The following is a 21,845-nucleotide window of genomic DNA, read 5'->3' as shown; positions in this document are numbered from 1 at the left end:
AACTTAATCGGAGGCTCCCAACAAGACCACGAAGCTTCACCACAATGGAATATGGCTCCGAGGTGACCTCAACCGTCTAGGGTGCTCAAACACCCAAGAGTAACAAGATCCGCTAGGGATGAGTGGGGGAATCGAAAATCCCTTGGTGGAAGTGTAGATTGGGGCCTTCTCAACCACTCCCGAGCCAATCAACAAGTTTGATTGGCTAGAGAGATAGATCAGGCGAAAATAGAGCTTGGAGTATTTAATGGAGCTTGAGCAATAAATGGAGCTTGGGGGAGGAAGTGGTCGTTGAGAAGAAAGAAGGGGACTCCCTTTTATAGTGGGGGCAACAATCCTGTTGCCCCCCACCAACCAGCCCCGCACAGGGCGGTACTACCGCTGAGAGGGGGCGATACTACCGCCAGGACAACGGTACTGCCGCGCCAGCCAGCGGTACTGCTGCGCTGAGGAGACTAGTAGGGAACGGACCCAAATGCGGTACTACCGCGGTGGTAGGGCGGTACTACCACTCCTGGAACGGTACTACCGCCACTACAACCGTGACTAGTGCCGCAAAACCCGACACGAGAAAAAGACCTCTCGAATCGAGGTGGTAGGAGCCAGACTGCCCAACGGTACTACGGCAGTGGGGTCAAGGGCGGTAGTACCGCTGTGGAGCGGTACTGCCGCTTGTGACCCTTCGGCCGTAGTACCGCAGGTAGTGCGGTACTACCGCTGGGGCGCGCGCGAGAGAGAGAAGGAATCTCTCAAAGATGCTGAGGACAAGGCGGAGGTGCCAGGCCCCCAGCGGTACTACTGCTGTGGAGCCACGGGCGGTATTACCGTTGCGGAGCGGTACTGCCGCTTGGCTCCTCAGCGGTACTACCGCTGGGTGCGCGGTACTACCGCTTTGACCCAGACAGGACAAGGAAGAGGGGAGAGATCTCTTCAATGGAAAGGAAATGCACGGAGGGTGAGAAGCTGATGTGTACGTGATGATTCCACCCATGCAAAACCCCAGCGGACCTCCTCTTGATAGTACGGTGCCCTCTACGCAACTAGTCCACCGAGAAAGAAACGAAAGAGCTACACCGTCTTGAAATACACTCCGAGGGGAAGAAGGCGTCTCATGCCAGGGGAGAATCTATGAATTATTCAAAGCACAAGATTAGTCCGCAAACATGTTGTTATCAATCACCAAAACTATCTTGAGAGAGATATGCCGTAACACAAGTAATGCGAGACGGTGGGGTGGTTAGTTCATCGAGTGAAGGACCTCCAGGTCGCCGGATTGACACATACTAAACGCGTGCTTGTTTTTTCAGGTTTTCACAACAAAAAAGGAGGAGGTGGGGCGAGCCCAGCTAAGGCTGCTGCAGGCACCGGTTTGCAGAAACAGTAATAACCCGCGCCTGCAGCGCCAAATAAGGATTGCCGATTCCTTTAACCAGCGCAACGGACGCCGAACAGGAAATACCCTCGCCTATGGTGAGCCTACCATATGTCTCGCATCAAGGGCTCACGCATATGTGCCGGTCATTAGCAGTGTTGCTCGGTCGCTAGTTTAGTCGTTCGCTCGCTTGTTTTTGGGCGCCCTTATGTCTCTTATTCAGCACACATAGGGAACGCTCGTTAAAAAGGTGCTGAAAGTCGGGCCGGCACAGCTGCATGGAAAACAACTGTTTTGTTTTCTGTTTTATTTTTATTACATTGTCTGTTTTTCTTTCTTTTTTCTTTTTTTATACTTCAAAATATTCAAAATAAATATAATACAAAAATCACCCTACATAAAAGAATAGGAAAATGTTGACAAAGAAATTGAAAATATAAAACGTGCATAGATAAAATGTTTATCATGTATATAAAAATATATACAAAACATTTCTCATGAAAAAAATTATTATGTATTTCTAATAATAATTTAATCAAGTATTTGAAAAAATATTGAACACGTGTTTGAAAAATGTTAAGCAAGAATATGGAAAATGTTAAATGTGTATAGACAAATTGTTGAACGTGTATTAAAAATGATAAAACAAATTTCATCTTGTATATAAAAATGTTAGTGAAGCACTTAAAAAAATGTTGAACAAGTATTTGTAAAATGTTAAATATGTATAAAAAATTATGATCATATAATAAAAAAATGTTGTAATTTTTTATCTATGTATATTAAAATATTAATCATGAATTGCAAAAAAACCTGAACAAGTGTTTGAAAAATATTAATCAGGCATTTAAAAATGTGAAGTGTGTTTAGAGAAAATGTTGATCATGTGTTCAAATATATTAATATTACATTTGAAAAATATTAATCACTCATTTGAAAATTTAAATGTAAATAGAACCAATGTTGACCATCTATTAGAAAAATATTAATGAACCATTTGAAAAGTTTTAAAATGTGTATAGAAAAAATGTTAACCATGTATTAAAAATGTTAATGTTGTATTTTAAAGTTTTAATTAAGCATTTGAAAATGTATATAGAGTAAAAGTTGACTTTGTAATAAAAAATATTACATTCTTCTTGGAAAAATATTAAACATGTTGTCGAGAAATGTTGTTGACATATGCAAAAATGTAGAACAAAAACCAAAAAACAAAGACACCAAAAAAAGAAAAAAGAAACTAAATAAACCAAAGCAAAAAAACAAAGAAAAAAATGCAAAAACAATGTAAAAAATGATGGAAAAAAAGAATAGAAATAGAAAAAATAAAGAAAACATAATAAAAGAGAAGAAATGGAGAAAGAAAAGACAAAAGCATTGAAAACCAAGAAGGAAACAAAAACTAAAGAAAATAATAATTATTACAAAATGTGTAAAAGTCGGCTCTTTTCATTCTAGTAGGCCACGCCCTATTAATTGTGAGGAACTAGAAGTCAGCGCTAATTGTACCGATCGAGTAGATCCTAGGATTGGTTCCTTGTGGGCTCCGTTTTAAAGTCCGTTTTCTGGTAAATATACACTAGCGGGATGGCCTGATACGATAGCCTCAACGCGAGAGGTGCTTCGGTCTCACTTAATGCGGGATATAGCACTCACGCTTGTTTAATGAATGGTCCTGTTCGTTTATTTCCTTCGTTTTTTCTCTTTTTGTTTTCTTTTCCTTTTGCTTTCTATCCTTTTCTCTTCTGTTGTTTACTTTGGTTTCTATTTTGCATCTTTTTTTTCACAGTTACCGTTTTTTCTTTTATCTCTTTTTACTTTCTTATTTGGTTTACTGTAGTTTTTTATATTCTTTTTGTTTACTTTGTATTTTTTTGTGTTTCCTTTTTGGGTTTTATAGGTTTTCTTTGTACATTTGTTTTATGCACCAGGTTTATATTTTGAACTTACATGATTGCAATTTTTTTTAAAAATATTTTTATATCTTCCGTAAACATTGTACATTATTTGTATACATCAGAAATATTTTATATATACATTTTTATCATTTTAAAAATTCTTGATTAAATTTCTGAAACTTATTTTTATCTCTACTTTGTTCGTACACATTCTATTAATTTTTCTATACATTAGGACATTTTTTATATACACATTAACATTGTATAATACATGATTAACAGTTTTAAAAACTTATATATTTTGATGTCTACTTTTATCCATGCACATTATTCATTTTTTATACATTTTTCATATCATTGGAGGCATATTTTCTATACACAATTAACAGTTTTTAAATGCATAATTAACATTTTTCTAAAAAATGCAAACCCAGTTTTTTTTATTTATATTTTTCCATACGCATTGTACAGTTTTTTTTGTATGACTGACTAACATTTTTCAATTTTTTTATATAAAGTGAATTTATAATAGACATACACAGAATATTTCAAAATATAAGTAATTGTAAAAAATTACAGGAAAAAAGAATAGAAAAGAAAAAAACGTTGTAGTCCTGTGTCCGCGCTAGGCTGGCCCAATCCGACGGCTGCCTTCAGTGTGACATCCATCGAGTCAGTGGAGCCCGCGAACGATCTAAACCGAGCTAATGACGATGACAGAGCGCGAGCCCCGGCCCTACTGGCTAGTGGCTACTGGAGCCACTCCATCCTGCACAGCTGCAGTGCACTAAGTTCTAAAAAAATAGGTGCAGTGCACTAGCGATTCCCCAAGAAAAAGCTGCAGTGCTCTAGCCTGCCGAGAAGCGCCGGGTCTTGTTAGGGCATCTTCAACACTGACCCTCAAACCGCCCGCATTCATTCAGACCATACTGTCTGGATCGTGGAAGCCATCTAATACGGTCTTGTGTCGGTCAGCGGCGCGGTCCAGATGCACTTTCTCTCATAAATTGAAGATAATGTGGGGAGCTCTGTGGGAATCCGACACACCCAGCCCACCCAATCCCCTCTCCCCGTCTTATTTCCTTTCACTCCGCCCATTCTTCCCATTACTTTGCATCTGCACCGTCCACATGCATCGCAATTGTTGTATGCCTCCGGCCACCACAGAGGCATTGCCGGACGTCCGCAACCAGCAACGACGCGCCCGCTCGCCTCTACGACAGCGTTGTCCGTCCTGGAGCTGTTTGTACCCAGGTACACAAGCCCCCCCCCCCCCATCGACGACCTTCATGGTGGACACCACGTTCAGCTGGTATTTGGTCAAATACCATTGAGCTTATTTGCGATCGCTATGTCGTTCTTCAGAGTATCAGAGTACAAAGGATGGCGAGCTACTCGAACATGGAGGATGCGTTCTTGCTCAATGCATGGTTGGTCGTATCCATGGATTTTGTAGGTACGAGTAGGGGGGGGGGGGCTTCTGGCTGCAAGTGCATGAATATGTACACCATTCAACAACACAACGCCAGGTCGTTGTCATATCGCTGGTAAGCAATCCATATCAGTGTCACCAAGTTCTGTGACGTGGTTCATCAGCTAGAGGCAAGGTGACCATTGCACGCGGCAGAGGACAAGATCATAAGTTTTGCTTCCTCTTGCTCAACTTGTCGATTGATTCATTCACTCAATGCAGGTCTACACATTACGTAGCCCGCACGTGCTGTCGTGGTGTGCCACTGAACAGAGGGACGACCATTTACCAGGGCCGGCCCTGAGGGGGGCAGAGGGGGCGGCCGCCCCAGGCCCCCGAGATGTAGGGGCCCCCACCCAGCGTGGTAATGGGCTGGACGTGTAGACGCAGACAGCGGCTAGCCCACGCACGCAGGCGCTCGTTCCTCAACTCCTCGTTCGCTTTAGCGAGTCGTAGCCTCGAAGGCGCGGCTATTAGATAGGTTTCCTATAGTAACTAGTAAAATGCCCGTGCGTTGCCACGGGCTTTTGTAAAAAAGATAAGGTACTACTCACTGAATTAATATTACCGAGAACAATGTCGTCTAAGCTAACTCACATCTTTTTTTTGACAGTCGGTTAACACACATCATATTATCAAACACAACAATCTTAGAGCACATACAATCGGTCCCCTCAAATCTGCGGACACGCCCGATTATTGACTGAACAGGAGAGAGAAGGAAAATGGTAACCCAACCCGACCCCTTATATCATCCCTGGTCTAGGCTATCCGCAAACTCTCATATTGACACCAAACATGGGGAGTATATGAGGCTCATAGACGTGCATGGTCGATCCGCCACGTAGGATGTGGCCCACCATGGACTACATTTTCTTTCTTTTCTTTCTCTCTCTTCATCTCCATCAAGCACATGCACGTCACCGGATATATAAGAGACAAAATGAGGAGTATGATTGCATGAACGGACAAATAGAGGCTCAAAACGGACACTGACTGGGCGCTTCTGTGGACTTTTAGGGTGCGTGGATTTGCTAAATCCGGCTATAGATGCTCCTATTGACAACTCAAACAGTCATGTTTTTTTAGTTGGAATGGGTTTTGTTTTATTCATTCATTTCAGCACGACCTGAGACCAAAAACATCACGAATACGATCTGATATGTACCTGGCCCAAGTTTCACATAACTTATTCGCACAATCCTCTTTAGTTAGCCAAAGAGAAGCTCCATTAGTCAAGCATCTCACCCATGCCACCCTGAAACTCCTCTCTTGATCACATGCACTCCTTTACCTCCTCAGCAATAGGCCATAGATTGATCTATCAATTTCCGAGCTTCTTAATTTAGCCGCCACTGTTTTTGAGTCTGCTCCAAGATAAGCTTTGCCACGTCCAATTCACGTGCAAGCTAAGCTGCCCATCGAATACACCGGACGACATTCCAGTATGGAAATCTGGTAGAGAGGTGAACATCTACAAGGCTATAAATCAAAACGAACAAATCAACTATTCATAGATACCAAATTTAAGACGCAAAATGTTACTGCTATAAAACTGTATAATGCTACCCATCTTCATGTTGTTCCCTCCGTTCGTTCAAATTGAAAATAAGTAGAAGAAAATGAAAAAGAAGAAAAAGAAAAAAAAATACAAAATACTCCCTCCGTTCCTAAATATAAGTCTTTTTGGAGATTTCACTATAGACTACATACAGAGCAAAATAAGCGAACATATACTCTAAAAGACGTCTTTATACATCCGAATCTAGTCTCTATAGTGGAATCTCTAAAAGGAATTATATTTAGAAACAGAGGTAGCACATGTCTCGTGCAGTCAGGAACTTCAGATTTTGAATAAGCTTATGCTTGTACTCATCTTCCAGTACTATATCATGAGCCAAAGTAACTAAACATCCTCCATCACCTCTTGCAAATCTCAGAACCTCCAACCCTTGATGCACTAAACTGACTTTCACCACAACCAGTTCTTTCCCTCATCGCCCCGCTCGAATGAAAAGGAGACTGAAAAGAAAGCGATATAAGCACATCAAGGAATCAGATGAGGGCTATTGACAATCCATAAATCCCATGAGTCCTACTGGTGGTATACATGAATAACCAAATGCCATTTACAATTTTCCTGAAGGTGGGTAAATAGAATGTCTAACCAAAGCACATCTTACAACCACATATTAGAGGTTCGATATCTTTCAGGCCAATTGCAAAAAATGATGAACACTCTGACTACACTAAGAGAATGGATGCAACATGATGTGAAACATATACTGACATTGCATCATGTAAAGGGTTAGTGGTGGTACAGATTATTTGTTGTTATTAGCAAATCCTTTTCGAGACCATGGATGACTAACATGATCTTGCAATCAATTTGTAATTAAAGAGACCAAAAGTTCTTTTTTTAACCAGAAAGTCCTTGCGCTGGAGTTCAGACAAACCCCTCAATAACATGACCAAATTTGTTTTGACTCTGTTTATCACATATCAAGTACGAACCTGCAAACATACAGACTTGTGAAGCTGATAAGAAATCATCAAAGTTATGTGAACTTGAAACTAAAAGTCCAACAGAGGAGCGAGGAACTAACCTTGTTATCATTTCTCTGAAGTCTGAACCTCGCCTAGTTCTTGGTCCAATGTGAGTATGCTTCAGAGATAATGATTTCTTATGTAACATGCGCTTTCACATCTGAAAGAGTTACAGAATATGCTGACAGACCGTGCACTTCATAAATCAAGCGGATAAAATTTATTTCTGTCATCAATATGGAAGATTAAACGTCAGTTCAAATTGAATAATACATCAGAATTGTCATTTCTGACTTTTCATCCATCACTGAATAAAAAAGGGTCAATGTCTACTGACCATGCAAATGTGTTGATCATGGGATATTTAGGCTGACGTAGATTGGAAATCAAAGCTACAAAATGACTAACGCAGCGTTTGGATGTAGATATTGAGGCCCAGATTTCGACATTGGCATTTGGTTGCCCGAATATCGCTGTTTGGTTGTGCTTGACATTGAGTCATGGAATCAAGGCTCAATATCGTGTCGTTCCCTCTCTCACGTGCACTCCCTCCCGACCAATTCGGAGGCCCTGACCTCGGTTTTCACTGATATTCGCCAATCGCTCCAGCCCGCGACTCCTTCGCCCTCACCCCTTCGCTGCGCAGCCATCAAAACGGCACAGTAGCCAGTGTGAGGCTATAAGCAGTGGCCGGATCTAGGATATTCGCTAGGGTGGTCCAGCTGGACAGTTCTTTTCAATATCACAAATATATATCCTGCCAACGTATAGATATTTTTGGATCAAAGTTTTAAATAGCACGCTAAGCCTCTTAGCGGGGACCTCTTCTAAATGCTATAGCGTGCTATAGCGGAGCTATAACGCGCTATTTAAAATGTTTGTTCATTTGTTTGGACCAAAGTCTCTTAGCGCAAGACTTTTTATAAACGCTATAGTGTGCTATAGCGGGCTATTTAAAACCATGATTTAGATACGTTAAAACTGAGCACCCTCCCAGCCCTCTCACGCTATCGCTATTAGCAATAGCCAATCCTGGTCGTTCGATCTCCGTTGGCACCCGTCTCCCGCTAAGTGGGCTGAGTGTCGTTGAGGGATGCTATTCCGGTGGAAAAATCGGAGCGTCATTGGGCTTGTGCACGACAGCCCAACTCTGATTCATTTCTGTCAACCAACCCCCCCCCCCCCCCCCCCCCCCCCCCCCCTTCGGCGGCCGTTCCCCTCACCTGATCTCCATCGGTAGGAGGCGGTGCCAAGATGGTGGCCGCAATTCCCCGCGCTCCCTCCACGCCGGCCGTGGCTCGTTTATTTTTATAATCAGATCAAACACGTATTGTTAGAAGTAATAGTAAAATCTTGTTGATTGTGTCGTTTTCCTTCAGGTTGCTGAATCTTTGATCAAAACAAGTTTTAGCACACCCACACAGAAAAACAGTTAATCGACAAAGGAGGTGAGGTTTCTTTCTTGTTAGTTCTTCAAACAAGATGTCACAGGATGCACGTCAAAAACTGGTCCTTTTTCTTCAACCATTGTTTCATGTGCATCCATGCATGTCAAATTTTGCAAAATACAGAAATCTGGTTGGATTGATCTCCTTCTGAATAACACTGAGCCAATAGACTTAACATCCTTTTCCTGAAAAGTATGGTAAACGGGGGATAAAAATATCAGGTTTACTATTAGTAAGTTTGCCCCAGTTATTTTGTCAACTACAAGTTAATTTTACTCTTTGTATCATTGCATGAAGAGCTTTCAGATTATAGTGTGTTTGGTTCTATAATAGTCCGACAGTTGAAGAAATACTGCAGACAGGCATAAAGTCATAAAGAAATATCAATTATCTGTATCTATCCAATTTACTTATTTTTATATGATGGAGAGACCCAATGGTCTACAATGCGACTTGCTGACAGACGTAAGTCATAATAGAAATATCAATTCTCTGTATCTATCCAGCTAACTTATTTTCATATGATGGAGAGGCCCATTGGTATTACCGAACCCAACCAAACTATATTTCCTGCAAGCCCTTCTATCTCCTTACATATGCTAACGTAATGTTATTTTTCATAAGTTTTTTTTATCTTGAGTAGCAGACACACATAATATTGCGGAAACTGATTGTTCGGCGCGAGAATTTATTTATACAGTATTCGCATTGTGATTCTGCAAGTTCCACTAAAAGAGCTTTCCTATTTTGCAGACCAAGGAATTGAAATGGAAGTCCCACCTGGAGAAACAGTGAGTTCCAATTTATCTCATACATTCATTGGCTTGTATTATGTTCTATTTCTCCGTAGACAGCCACAACACTTTGACGTTATCTTACTAATTTGTGCAATGTGATTGCTTAGAAACTTCAAGAAATATGTTTCTTCTCTTCCTGTATTCTGGTAACATTTTTAAATAAACACAAGTATTGGTTTGGATGCAGACTTGCATGTGAAAATAGGTGAGTTGATTCTTTATTGTTTTGATGGTCCAAGTTTTGAAGATGGCTTTGGTGAAGAAATGTGTTGTTAGCACGAGGTATCACTGTAAGTGAAATAGTGTGATAGCATGATTCCTTTCAGGCTCAATGAGTACAAACATTTATGTATCCATGTCACATGTGGTTACGAAATACGCTGACTGGAAATAAAAGTCACTGCTATGTCCAGTCGAGATTTGTGTATCCCTTTTCTTTTTTAGGATATGCCAACTAATGCATCATAGAGACCATCTAATAGATGTGCTGATGAAACTCTTGCACCAACTAAAGGTTAGTTTTCACCTGTGATATAGAGTTCTAAATTCATGGTAGGTCCAGTAGTTTAGCCTTGATAGTATGGGTTTTGTTCTTTATATAAATTTTAATTATATGTTGATATTCCTTACAACAAGCTTTGTTTGCATATCTGTGAAATTTAACAACTCGTCTTCATTTACCTTAATTTACTGGAAGTGGTATGGTTATATGTTTCTTCTCTATCTAAATTTATGTTAATGTCACTGTTTTATAGGAATGAGTACACATTTTTGTAGTGCTCGATTTACTTTCTTGGTGCAGGTTTATCAATGTTCGAAAGCAATGCACAATGACTGTGGACTCTATAAGTTGATATGCATCTGGTAGTGCTCAATTTACTTTCTGTATTCTCAATTATTCTATCGGTTGTTTTCAGATTTTTTACCATAATTTCACACAATACAAATGTTAATTGAGTTGCCTACATTTCAAATGATAATAGCACATAGTGGATCTGTTAAATGGGAACTTACCCTCCATCCATGGATATATAGGAAATAGCATCTAATTTCCATAACCACCATTTGCATATTGTGAGTCTCCGCTCCATCCTATCAAACTTCTTTCCATGACGTGTGGAACTTATTCACATCTCTGCAAGACCTCAAAGTTGCTTGCAAGGTCTTAAATCTGATTGATGGATTGGCTATGTTTGATTTAGAGTGCTTTCATCAGATCGGATAACTAAACCAATCATTTTGCTGGTTATTTTATCATTGTTTGTAACAATATATAATATTTTCTTGTTGAATTCCATATTATATTTCTCCATATCTCAATTTATGTTGTTAAGAATGGACGGGTCTCGGCAAGGCAGAGGATAACTGGAGTGGGTTGTGGTTGGGTCATCCAAGAAGTCTCATGGATACAAAGCCCGAGAGCTATGTTTTTGCTTGCAGACTCCACGGAGCTTGAATCTTTAAAACAACTCAAAAATGTTATTTAAAGTTTTCCAAAAGATCAAATTTGCTCCTGTTTATACATTAATTATTATATACGTATCTCTGTAAAATTCATATTTATATAGAATAATTTGTGTATATAAACATCACTATTACTGACTTGAACTTCCCTTCACATACTTTGCAACTCCATAACATTTTACTATCAAAATGGAGGGGGCGCGGCAACGCGCGCCATCAATGATCTAGTAAAATTAACAAAAGCGCAATAGATTTAGAGGTTCACATGGCCTGTACATACATACCTGCGATAATTACAAAAATATCACAATAGTACTGCTACTACTTCTTCTTCTTAGGATAAAGCTTTCTTTCTTTTATCTAAAATAAGAATAATGCTTTCTGGCTGCCATGAAAATCTCGATTTCTATTTCTTAACTTATGTTTCACTAAATTCATTGCCAAAAGATACCCTTTCACTACTTGTCGTTGCTACAGGCAGAATACTAATCCATTCTTATTTTTCTATCGGTAATAATGAATCGATGTCGCACTCCAGAATTATAAGGAGAAAGAAGAGGGAGGGAAAGCGAGCACCTGACGAGAGGAAGCGGCGAGGAAAGAAAAAACAGTCCTCGGTTGGCCGATCCTGATCTCCCTCTTGCTCACCTGCAGCCCTTGCCACTTGTCAGCTCCGCGCCCTGCCCTAGCCCTGTTATGGAGCTGCCACCGCGGCCAGTGCCTCCCTGGCCCGGCTGGCGGTAGCCATTGCGTGAATGGGCCGATGCAATCAGCAATTGGGTGATAACTCATCAGTTGTATTGTATCCTTGATGTGGTCAAATGTCTGAATAGAAAAGGCCTGCACAAGAGGACACCATATTAAAAAAGAAATAATATGTGATACCAACAATCTGTTACATCTAAGAATAAATATTATATCTTGCCTAAGAATACAATAAATGCAGGTTACCCATACATGCTGCCCCTCATTTTATAAATTTCTTTTTGCTGCCCCTCAATTATTTATACAAGTAAAATAACCATAAGGTACACACCAATGGAAAAAGAATACAAAATCAGATATTCTAAACTAAAGAGAGGAGACAATTTCTTTATAATTTCGAGGTAGATCATATTATATGTAATTTTCTAACTGAACAAATCTTCAAAAATAATGCTAATGATTTGAAGAGTAAAAATATGGAACAGTAGATTTTATTTAATTTAGGTACCACTGAGGAATCAAAAGAATTTTTAGAGCACTCTACTGTGAATAACCAAGCATGATGTCTGATAACAAATAATGGGCCGAGCTGCATTTCAGGCCCTTGTCTACCAAGTAGAAAAACCATGGAAAAGCACATAAATATATATAATAGGAATAGTAATCAGATGCTCAAAAACTATAACCTGAACATATCAGTGCTTAAATCAAATTATCTATACACAACCATAGAAACTAAAAGAACCATCTAACAGAACCAGGGAAGGCTTAGATTGCATGTCCTTAACTGAAATGGGTGAGTTCTGGGCATCCTTCTAAGCTACTCTGTTTAACATAGCTCATTAGCTCATGATCAATACTTCATGCATTTACCAAGCCTGCTAATGCTTTTTTGAAGTTGACGTCCCTATTTAAAATTCAAATGTCAATTTGCAACAATAAAATATTTCTTGATATGTAGGTGCACACGACAAACTGTAGACACGAAATATTCATTGCATGAACCAAAAGTAGATGAGCTACCTGTAGATGCAAGGAAATAATGACAAACCGCAACCAGTTCTCCTATCAGTATGTAACTTTGTGCCATTAATCTCAATATACCTCACTCTTGGGCGAAGTCAAGATCCATTCTAGATCAGTGCAAGAAGCTTCAATACTACACCTTCCATAAAATACAGGAACTTGTCCATATTTTACTGCGTCTCCCAATAGCAGCAACATCATAATCTTCTGCCGCTTGCTCCCTTCTTCTAGTTTCAGCAAGAAAAAATTATTCAGTAAACTGAAATTGAAAAAGTTTTGGGAAGTAGGTCGGCTCGGTGTGAAGCAATGGTTTTAGGTAGCTGTCTCTGGTTCAAACTTTGCCAATGGGTGTGTATCATCAACCATATTTCTACCTTCCAGTAAGCACGAAAGATAATTATTCCAAAACTACCTAAGTGAACATCGTTGTCTGCATATATCAAGAAATAAAGATAAATTCCTATAACTACTGGCTTGTTCCTGCAGGATAAAGAAAATGTTTTTTTTTCCGGTATTTTACCTTGGCAGACATCAAGGGCATTCAGTGATCAACACCATTCTTAAATATGTCTCCACCGAAGTAATCATCGCATGCCCTGTTGGTAAAACATGAACAATTCTTATTTATCTGAATTCTCATAGTTCTGCTGTTCCAGATTTAAATACACAAATTTGATGACAAAGCATATTGGAGAGGAGGAAACAACTATAGGTTTCTGAAGTTAGAAAAAAATAAGTGCTTAAATGGCATATAGGCTTCAGGTCAGATCATTTTTTTTTACAAAATTGTCCTGTCGTGCTCACGCAATATTATGCATCTAATCCTAGGCATTTAAGTAACCAAATTACTGTGAATAATCTGTGGACACATATTTATCTATTCTGAGCCAACTTCTTTGGATTCCTAACTTGTACAGCTGAATCAAACTCACTGAATCAAGCGGATGCTATGAGCTGCAAGGCTAAAGAGAATATGTTACAACTATTCGTACTACAGTCAAAAAAATTGCACACATGATAAAATTTTACATTCACCGGTGAGGAAAGGACATCAAAAGCTGCTACTATATACTGGGTTAAGTGGACGGAACAAAAATCACAAATCTATACCAAAATAATTTGTATATAGCCATAAAACAAAATCCATTGCAAGAAGATGCTACGTACATGCCTTGACCTACAGCAGCATCAGCCAAACACCAACAGAGAGCACCTTCAATGAGCAGACTAAGCAGCGTGTGGCGAGGGGAAGTGGCACCACTTGACCACCATACAACACTCATCATCAGGTCAATGTCCACACTACCCAAGCCTCAAACTATAGGTTCATCTCTTTTGTCAATCTGTTGAGTTGAATTGATGCTCTTGGTTAGTGAGAGACAAGATCCATGGAGGTAGATTGGGTACAGGGGTTAGAACTTGGTCTCGAACTTGGTGTCGGGACGATGTGGGCGCAGCCAGGGCGTAAACCATCAACAACCATATTCCTTGTGCTGAAAACATAGTCATGTACCCTTGTAAATACAATCATAATAAACCTGCTCTAATGTCGGTCACTACCCGTCTCAATTCCCCTAACTCGAGGTTGCAACTTGCAACTTCAAGAATCATTCTAATAAAATCATACCGCAAGTGTTTTGCCATTAGGGGCGATGTCCCTCTCATGGAAGCACCACCTGTCAACTCCAAGCTTCTTCATGAACTCGAATTGAGATATCACCAAAACAGAAATCGAAGCATAAGTTGTTGATTCCAGCCATGGACCTAAGACACAAGATCAGGTAATTCCCATACTTCTTCTCTTAGCCATGGCCAGGGAATTTGTGCCATCCTCCCAAGGCCAGTTCTTTGTAGGTGCACCAAAAGGATCTCCTCCAGTACCCCGAAACAAATGCCAGAATGCCACACTGAACCGCAACCTAACCTGCAGCACAAAACAAATATATAATCCTAGTGCAGCACATAACAAGTAAATTAAAAGGACATATACCAAAAAGGCATAGTTATGCAAATCATACTTACATTTTCTTCACAAGAATCACTTCATCCGCGTTATACCACTTGTAAGAAAGCATCCTCTTGCTAGTTGGACCATGCAGTACATTTTTTGAAGGACAAATGTTGAATTGGAAGGAACCTTTTAACAACAATTAATCTTTTCAGTTCAAGGTCAATGGCCTCACCTCATAGTTGATTTTGGTAAAGCCCAGGAAGAACTCGCCCTCCCAATCATCGGAAGAGGCATTGCCGCACTTGGCATCGATGTCGGCTCAGCAGGTTACCTGTGCGGCAATCTGCAAGGAGCAATCAAATCAGAACCATGATCACGTTAAGTTCATAGATCAAATCGTGGTTCTATCTCCATCGATAGGTAGCACGATATTTTCTAAAGACCGTGTTTTTACTCCCACAAATACTGCCATCACCCCCTTCAATTGAAACGGCTGATAAACAAGAAAAGTAATTGAATGTACAGACATTGTAAGATAGACAGGTGGAATAGATAGTAGGGAAGAAAACAGGGTATGAAATAATTCACATTTATGTTGTCTAACCAAACAGAATAGCAGGACATAATTTCACATACATGATGGCTAATTAAACAGGATAGCATGACACAATTTCACATGTATGATGGCTAACTAAACATGATAGAATGACATACTTCAAAATATGATGACCATGTAAACAGGATGACATGATATAACTATACGATGTGTCTATTAAAGTGGTTGGCATGTCATAAATCACAAACATGCCGTCGATGGAAACATGATGGCATGATATAATTCACGGATAGAATGACATAAGTTAAAATATGATGACTATGTGAAGTGTGAACGGGATGAGATGATATAACTATATTATGTCTTTAGAAAATGGGTTGGCATGCCATAATTCAGATACATGCTGTCTATGTAAACATCATGGCATGATATAATTCAAATATATGATTTATATACTAAGGAAGTGAGCAGAGGGGAATCACATATATGATGTGTCAACTAAGGAGATGACATTCAATATTGTGTATATGATGTAAAAACTAAGCATTGAAATATAACATATGCATGATATGAGTAATATAACCCTGCCAAGTTTGAGCATACACCTCAGGGGGATAATAGGACTGGTCATCTGCCTCTGAATCCTCCTCTGAAGAGCTATCTGTAACCAGCAAGATATCTGCTTCACCAGGTAGCATTGTCTGCTCTGAAGACTTTGTTTTCACTCCAGATTTCCCCATCACCAATTCAAATGGCTGATGCACAGGAAGAGCAGTTGATATACAAACATTGTCGACAAAAGCAATGAGAAATACAAAAAAAAGGTCGGCACGATATAATTCACATATATGATGCTTGGCTAAACAACATGACATTGCATAATTCACATATATAATGCCTTGCAACAAGATAGCATTGCATAATTCACATATATAATGTCTTGCAACAAGATGGCATTGCATAATTCACATATATGGTAATTAGACACTAAACAGGTGGCATTCACACAAAGCATGTCTAAACTAAGCAAATGACATAGCAATGCAAGATACCATACGGACGATATGAGCAACATAACCCTGCCAAGTTAGAGCATGCACCTGGGGGGGATAGGACTAGTCACCTGTCTCTGAATCCTCCTCTGAGGAGCTATCTGTAACCAGCAAGACATGCGCTTCGTCAGATATCATTGTCTGCTCTGAAGACCTTGTTTCCACTCCAGATTTTTCCATGACCATGCCGAATGGCTGATGCACAAGAAGAGTAATTGAATTTACTAAAACTATTGACAAATTTAACACGTGATAAAAAATGATGTCATGATATAATTCACATATAAGATGACTGTCTAACCAGGGTGGCATTGCAAAATTCACATATATTATGCCTGGCTAAACAAGATGACATTGCATGATTCACATATACGATAAAGAAACTAAAGAAATGGCATTGACACAAAGCATGTCTAAACTAAGTAGATGACATCTTTGATGTATATATTAAGCAATGCAAGGCATGATATGCATGATTTTACCAACATCAGCATGCCAAGTTAGAGCGAAGACCTCATGGGGTAAATAGGAGTGGTGAGGGAGTCCTGGATTAGGGGGTGTCCGGATGGCCGGACTATACCTTCAGCCGGACTCCTGGACTATGAAGATACAAGATTGAAGACTTCGTCCCGTGTCCGAAAGGGACTTTCCTTGGCGTGGAAGGCAAGCTTGGCGATACGGATATGTAGATCTCCTACCATTATAACTGACTTGGTGTAACCCTAGCCCTCTCCGGTGTCTATATAAACCTGAGGGTTTTAGTCCGTAGGACAACATACACAACAACAATCATACCATAGGCTAGCTTCTAGGGTTTAGCCTCTCCGATCTCGTGGTAGATCTACTCTTGTACTACCCATATCATCAATATTAATCAAGCAGGACGTAGGGTTTTACCTCCATCGAGAGGGCCCGAACCTTGGTAAAACTTCGTGTCCCTTGCCTCCTGTTACCATCCGGACTAGACGCACAGTTCTGGACCCCCTACCCGAGATCCGCCGGTTTTGACACCGACATTGGTGCTTTCATTGAGAGTTCCTCTGTGTCGTCGCCGTCAGGCTGGATGGCTCCTACGATCGTCAATAGCGATGCAGTCCAGGGTGAGACCTTCCTCCCCGGACAAATCTTCATCTTTGGCGGCTTCGCGCTGCGGGCCAATTCACTTGGCCATGTGGAGCAGATCGAAAGCTATGCCCCTGGCCGTCAGGACAGATTTGGAAGTTTAAACTATACGACTGACATCCGCGGGGACTTGATCTTCGACGGATTCGAGCCACTGCCGAGCGCGCCACACTGTCACGACGAGCATGATTTAGCTCTGCCGCCGAACAGTGCCCTGGAGGCTGCACCCGCATCGGCTTCGACCCTTAATTCAGAGCCCACTGCGCCGATCGAGGATGGGTGGTTGGACACCGCCTCGGGGGCTGCGATCCCAACGGCGATCGAGCCGAACACCAGCCCCGCACTCCGCGAGACTCATGACTCCAAGGAGCCGGACTCCTCTCCGAACTCTGAACCCCTCATGCCCCCGCCGATCGAATCCGATTGGGCGCCGATCATGGAGTTTACTGCCGCGGACATCTTTCAGCACTCGCCTTTCGGCGATATTATGAAATCACTAAAGTCTCTCTCTTTATCAGGAGAGCCCTGGCCGGACTACGGTCAGCAAGGTTGGGATACGGACGATGAAGAAATTCAAAGCCCACCCACCACCCACTTTGTAGCCACTGTCGACGATTTAACCAACATGCTCGACTTCGACTTCGAAGACATCGGCGGTATGGACGCCGATGAAGGAGACAATAAAGAACTAGCGCCTATTGGGCTCCGGAGCGCCACCTTGTCATATGACGTATACATGATGGACGCACCAAAAGATGACGACAATGAGCGGAAGGACGCACCGAAGGCTTGTTACCTCGAAAAGCAGTCAAAGCGGCGACGCAAGCGCCGCCCCAAATCCCGCCTCGACAGAAATAGCGATCACACAGACCCAGGGCTGGAGCAGGGCGAACCGCTGCCGGACAACGACAATCCGGATAATCAAACCGAACAAACAAATTCTATCAAGGATAATGGTCCGGACACATAACGCCGAACAGGCACCCGGAGCAGCAGAATGCCCGTAAAAGGCTTGTTGCCACCGCGAGGAGTCTGAAAAAGCAGAAGCAAAGGCTCAAGGCTGCACAAGACACACTCCAAATCAGATAGAGTAAAATACTCAACACAACAGCGATGTACGGTGACAATCGCCCCTCCAAGAGCTACCCAAAGCGGAAGCTGCTACCTGAATTCGATGAGGAGGCCTCAGACCCCCCACAACCAAATATCAAAGCAGCCACCTGGTCGGATAGACGACCCCTCTATCAACACAGAGCGGCATACAACGCCACTCATAATACAACACGCGACCCATGCGAGGGCTCGCACCCAAAGGATGGCGCAACAAGATCCATCTATGGACCACGCAAGCGCGCCCCAGCATACAATGCAACACAACAAACATCTGAACAACGCGGTACACCCAGATATAGGGGTGCCGCACACCCCCTATGTTTCACCGATGAGGTGCTGGACCATGAACTTCCAGAGGGATTCAAACCCGTAAACATAGAGACATACGAAGGAACAACATACCCTGGGGTCTGGATTGAGGACTACATCCTTCATATTCATATGGCTCGAGGAGATGATCTCCACGCCATCAAGTACTTACCCCTCAAGCTCAAAGGGCCAGCTCGTCACTGGCTTAAAGGCCTCCCTGAAAGCTCCATTGGAAGTTGGGAAGAGCTCGAAGACGCCTTTCGGGCAAATTTTCAAGGGACTTATGTCCGACCTCCGGATGCGGACGATTTGGGTCATATAACTCAACAGCCCGGAGAGTCAGCCCGAAAGCTTTGGAACATGTTTCTTACTAAAAAGAACCAGATTGTCGACTGTCCGGACGCCGAAGCCTTGGCAGCTTTCAAGCATAGCGTCCGTGACGAATGGCTCGCCAGACACCTCGGCCAAAATAAGCCGAGAACAATGGCCGCATTAACAAACCTCATGACCCGCTTTTGCGCGGGTGAGGACAACTGGCTAGCCAGATGCAGCACCAGCGGCCCCAGTACATCTGAAGTTAGAGATGGAAACGGGAAATCACGGCGCAACAACAATAACAAACGCCGGAATAAAGAAGACAGCACGAAGGGCACTGCAGTAAATGCTGGATTCAAAAGCTCTCGGCCAGGTCAAAAGCCGCCCACTAAAGGCACCAGGGATGAACTGTCCAGCCTCAACAAAATTCTAGACCAAGTATGTCAGATCCATAGTACCCCGGGTAAACCCGCTAATCATACCCACAGAGAATGTTGGGTCTTTAAGGAGTCCGGCAAGCTCAACGCCATACACAAGGGGGAGGATACACCAAGTGAAGACGAGGACGAGCCTCCCAAGCAAGACACGGGGGAATAAAAGAAATTTCCACTAGAAGTCAAAACAGTAAACGTGTTACACGTGATCAAGGGAAAAAACAATGCAGCACTCCCAGGAAAATATACCCAAGTGCTTGTCACCGCGAAGACCTGCCACTGGTCGTCTCAACCGATCACTTTCGACCATCGCGATTACTCAGCAAGTATCCGACACGCAGGATGGGCTGCCCTGGTATTAGACCTAGTAATTGGCGGATATCACTTCACACGAGTCTTGATGGAGGGCGGCAGCAGCCTAAACCTAATATATCAGGATACAATCCGCGGAATGGGGTTAGACCCAACACAAATTCGCCATAGCAATACTACCTTTAAAGGAGTAACGCCAGGCCCAGGGGCTCGTTGTACGGGCTCCCTCCTACTACAAGTTATATTCGGCTCCCCCGATAACTTCCGCCGCGAGCATTTAACCTTCCACATCGCTCCGTTTCAAAGTGGCTATCAAGCACTGCTCGGACGCGAAGCTTTCGCTCGCTTTAATGCAATACCACACTATGCCTCCCTCACACTCAAGATGCCCGGTCCACGTGGCATCATTTCAGTGCACGGAAATATCAAGCGATCTCTGCGCGCAGAAAAGAGTGAGGCTGCCTTGGTAGCCGCACACTAAAAGCGCCCAGACTAGCGAAAGCATCCAATAGGTCGTCAAGACCTCAGACACAACTAATCGAGTCCGGCGCCGCTACTTATACCAAATAAATGGTCACACCCCTCTTTGTCAATACAAGGGGCTCAACGCGCGCAGACAAATGGCAATTTCTTCTCATCTTGAATTATACATGGTTTCTTTAAAAAACTATCTTTTTGCACGACAACCTTTTTCACCTAAATTCTCTCTTTTATAGACGATCATCGTGCTACACCCGTCCAGGATACGGCACAACGGAGACACAGGCGCAGACGTGCAGCAGAGTCCCGCTCCAAGGATTCTTTTTAGATTAAGACCCTGCGTAAACCTTTTTTACTGTCTCTTGTTGATACACATCCACCGTTGAGAAGGATGCTGACGTCTTGGCATGTGACCACGCCAGAACAATGCACGTACCTGGACACAAGGGGCTTCTTACAAAGGCCATTACTTAGGCCCGGTTTATACCACAAAGACCGAATACCTTAGGGAGTGTTCGGCGTCGCGAGCTTGGCCCTATATGCATCAGCTTCGAATCATTGTCTTTGGTCAAATGTTGGGTTTGCCCGGCTCCTGTGTTTTGGTGCCTTACGTTCCGCTTTACCGGCTAAGGTAGCACCAGGAGAACTACTGCGATTGTGCCCTGGTTCATCCGGACGAGCACCTCAGTAGAGAAAGCCGAAAACTGACTGTCATGTTATAGCGTGAGACTGGTCAACCACTCGATGACCTGTTGGAATGTTAGAATTCCTCCGCCTTAATGAAGGGCCGTTTTCCGGCCAGGCATGTACGCACCCCGGGATCGGGAGAGTGCGGAGCCACCAGGGGCTATCTAGTAGCCGCACTGTCAAACTCCTATGGCTATGTGAAAGTGATAAAGCATTATAGTCCGGTTGCCTCGCTCGCTCCGCTATCACCTCCTTAATAGGACCAAGACGTTGGGTTAAGTGTGAACGCGTGTTTTTGCAAGCACCTCCGCATTATATGCGTGGGGGTTGAAGCCGACGACTGCAATCTTTCAGGTTATACACATGTATACATAAACGGTCGCCCAGGAGGCATCATCTTACTTTCAGGCAAAAGTATAAAAATAGCCTTATAAAAATCTATAAAAGCGTTTCGCTTACAATGAGATTACATATCACTCAAACATAATATTTTTGAGCATTGGGTCTCTATCAAACGAGCACCCTCAAGAACTTCTTCAAAGTAGTGCTCAGCAGCCCGTCGACCTATGGCCGAATCCCGCGCTGCAACAGTGGTAGCATCCATCTCCGCCCAGTGTGCTTTAACATGGGCAAAGGCCATCTGTGCGCCCTCTATACACGCCGACCTCTTCATCGCATTAATGCGCGGCACCATGTCAAGGAACTGCTGCACCAAACTGAAATAGTTGTTCAATTTTGACCTTTTCGGCCATAGCTGATCCACAACAGACCTCATGGAGAGTCCGA

The 21,845-nt window shown here is 42.3% G+C and overlaps 1 long non-coding RNA gene across 2 annotated transcripts; it reads right to left on the bottom strand.

Annotated features, from left to right (window-relative positions):
• Nucleotides 1-6,691: 6,691 nt before the first annotated feature.
• Nucleotides 6,692-13,053, bottom strand: LOC125512802. Of its 2 annotated transcripts, none has more exons than XR_007285554.1 (3): nucleotides 12,807-13,053; nucleotides 7,348-7,439; nucleotides 6,692-6,763 (listed from the first exon to the last, which is right to left on the bottom strand). It is a non-coding gene; the product is annotated as an uncharacterized LOC125512802 (long non-coding RNA). The 2 variants fall into 2 exon arrangements; XR_007285555.1 differs by having other exon boundaries at nucleotides 7,348-7,406; nucleotides 12,807-13,051.
• Nucleotides 13,054-21,845: the final 8,792 nt, after the last annotated feature.

Source organism: Triticum urartu, chromosome 6, assembly GCF_003073215.2.
Source record: "Triticum urartu cultivar G1812 chromosome 6, Tu2.1, whole genome shotgun sequence".
Classification (NCBI taxonomy): domain Eukaryota; kingdom Viridiplantae; phylum Streptophyta; class Magnoliopsida; order Poales; family Poaceae; genus Triticum; species Triticum urartu.
Note: the sequence above shows the minus strand (reverse complement) of the source record. Positions and strands in the feature narration are given on the sequence as shown.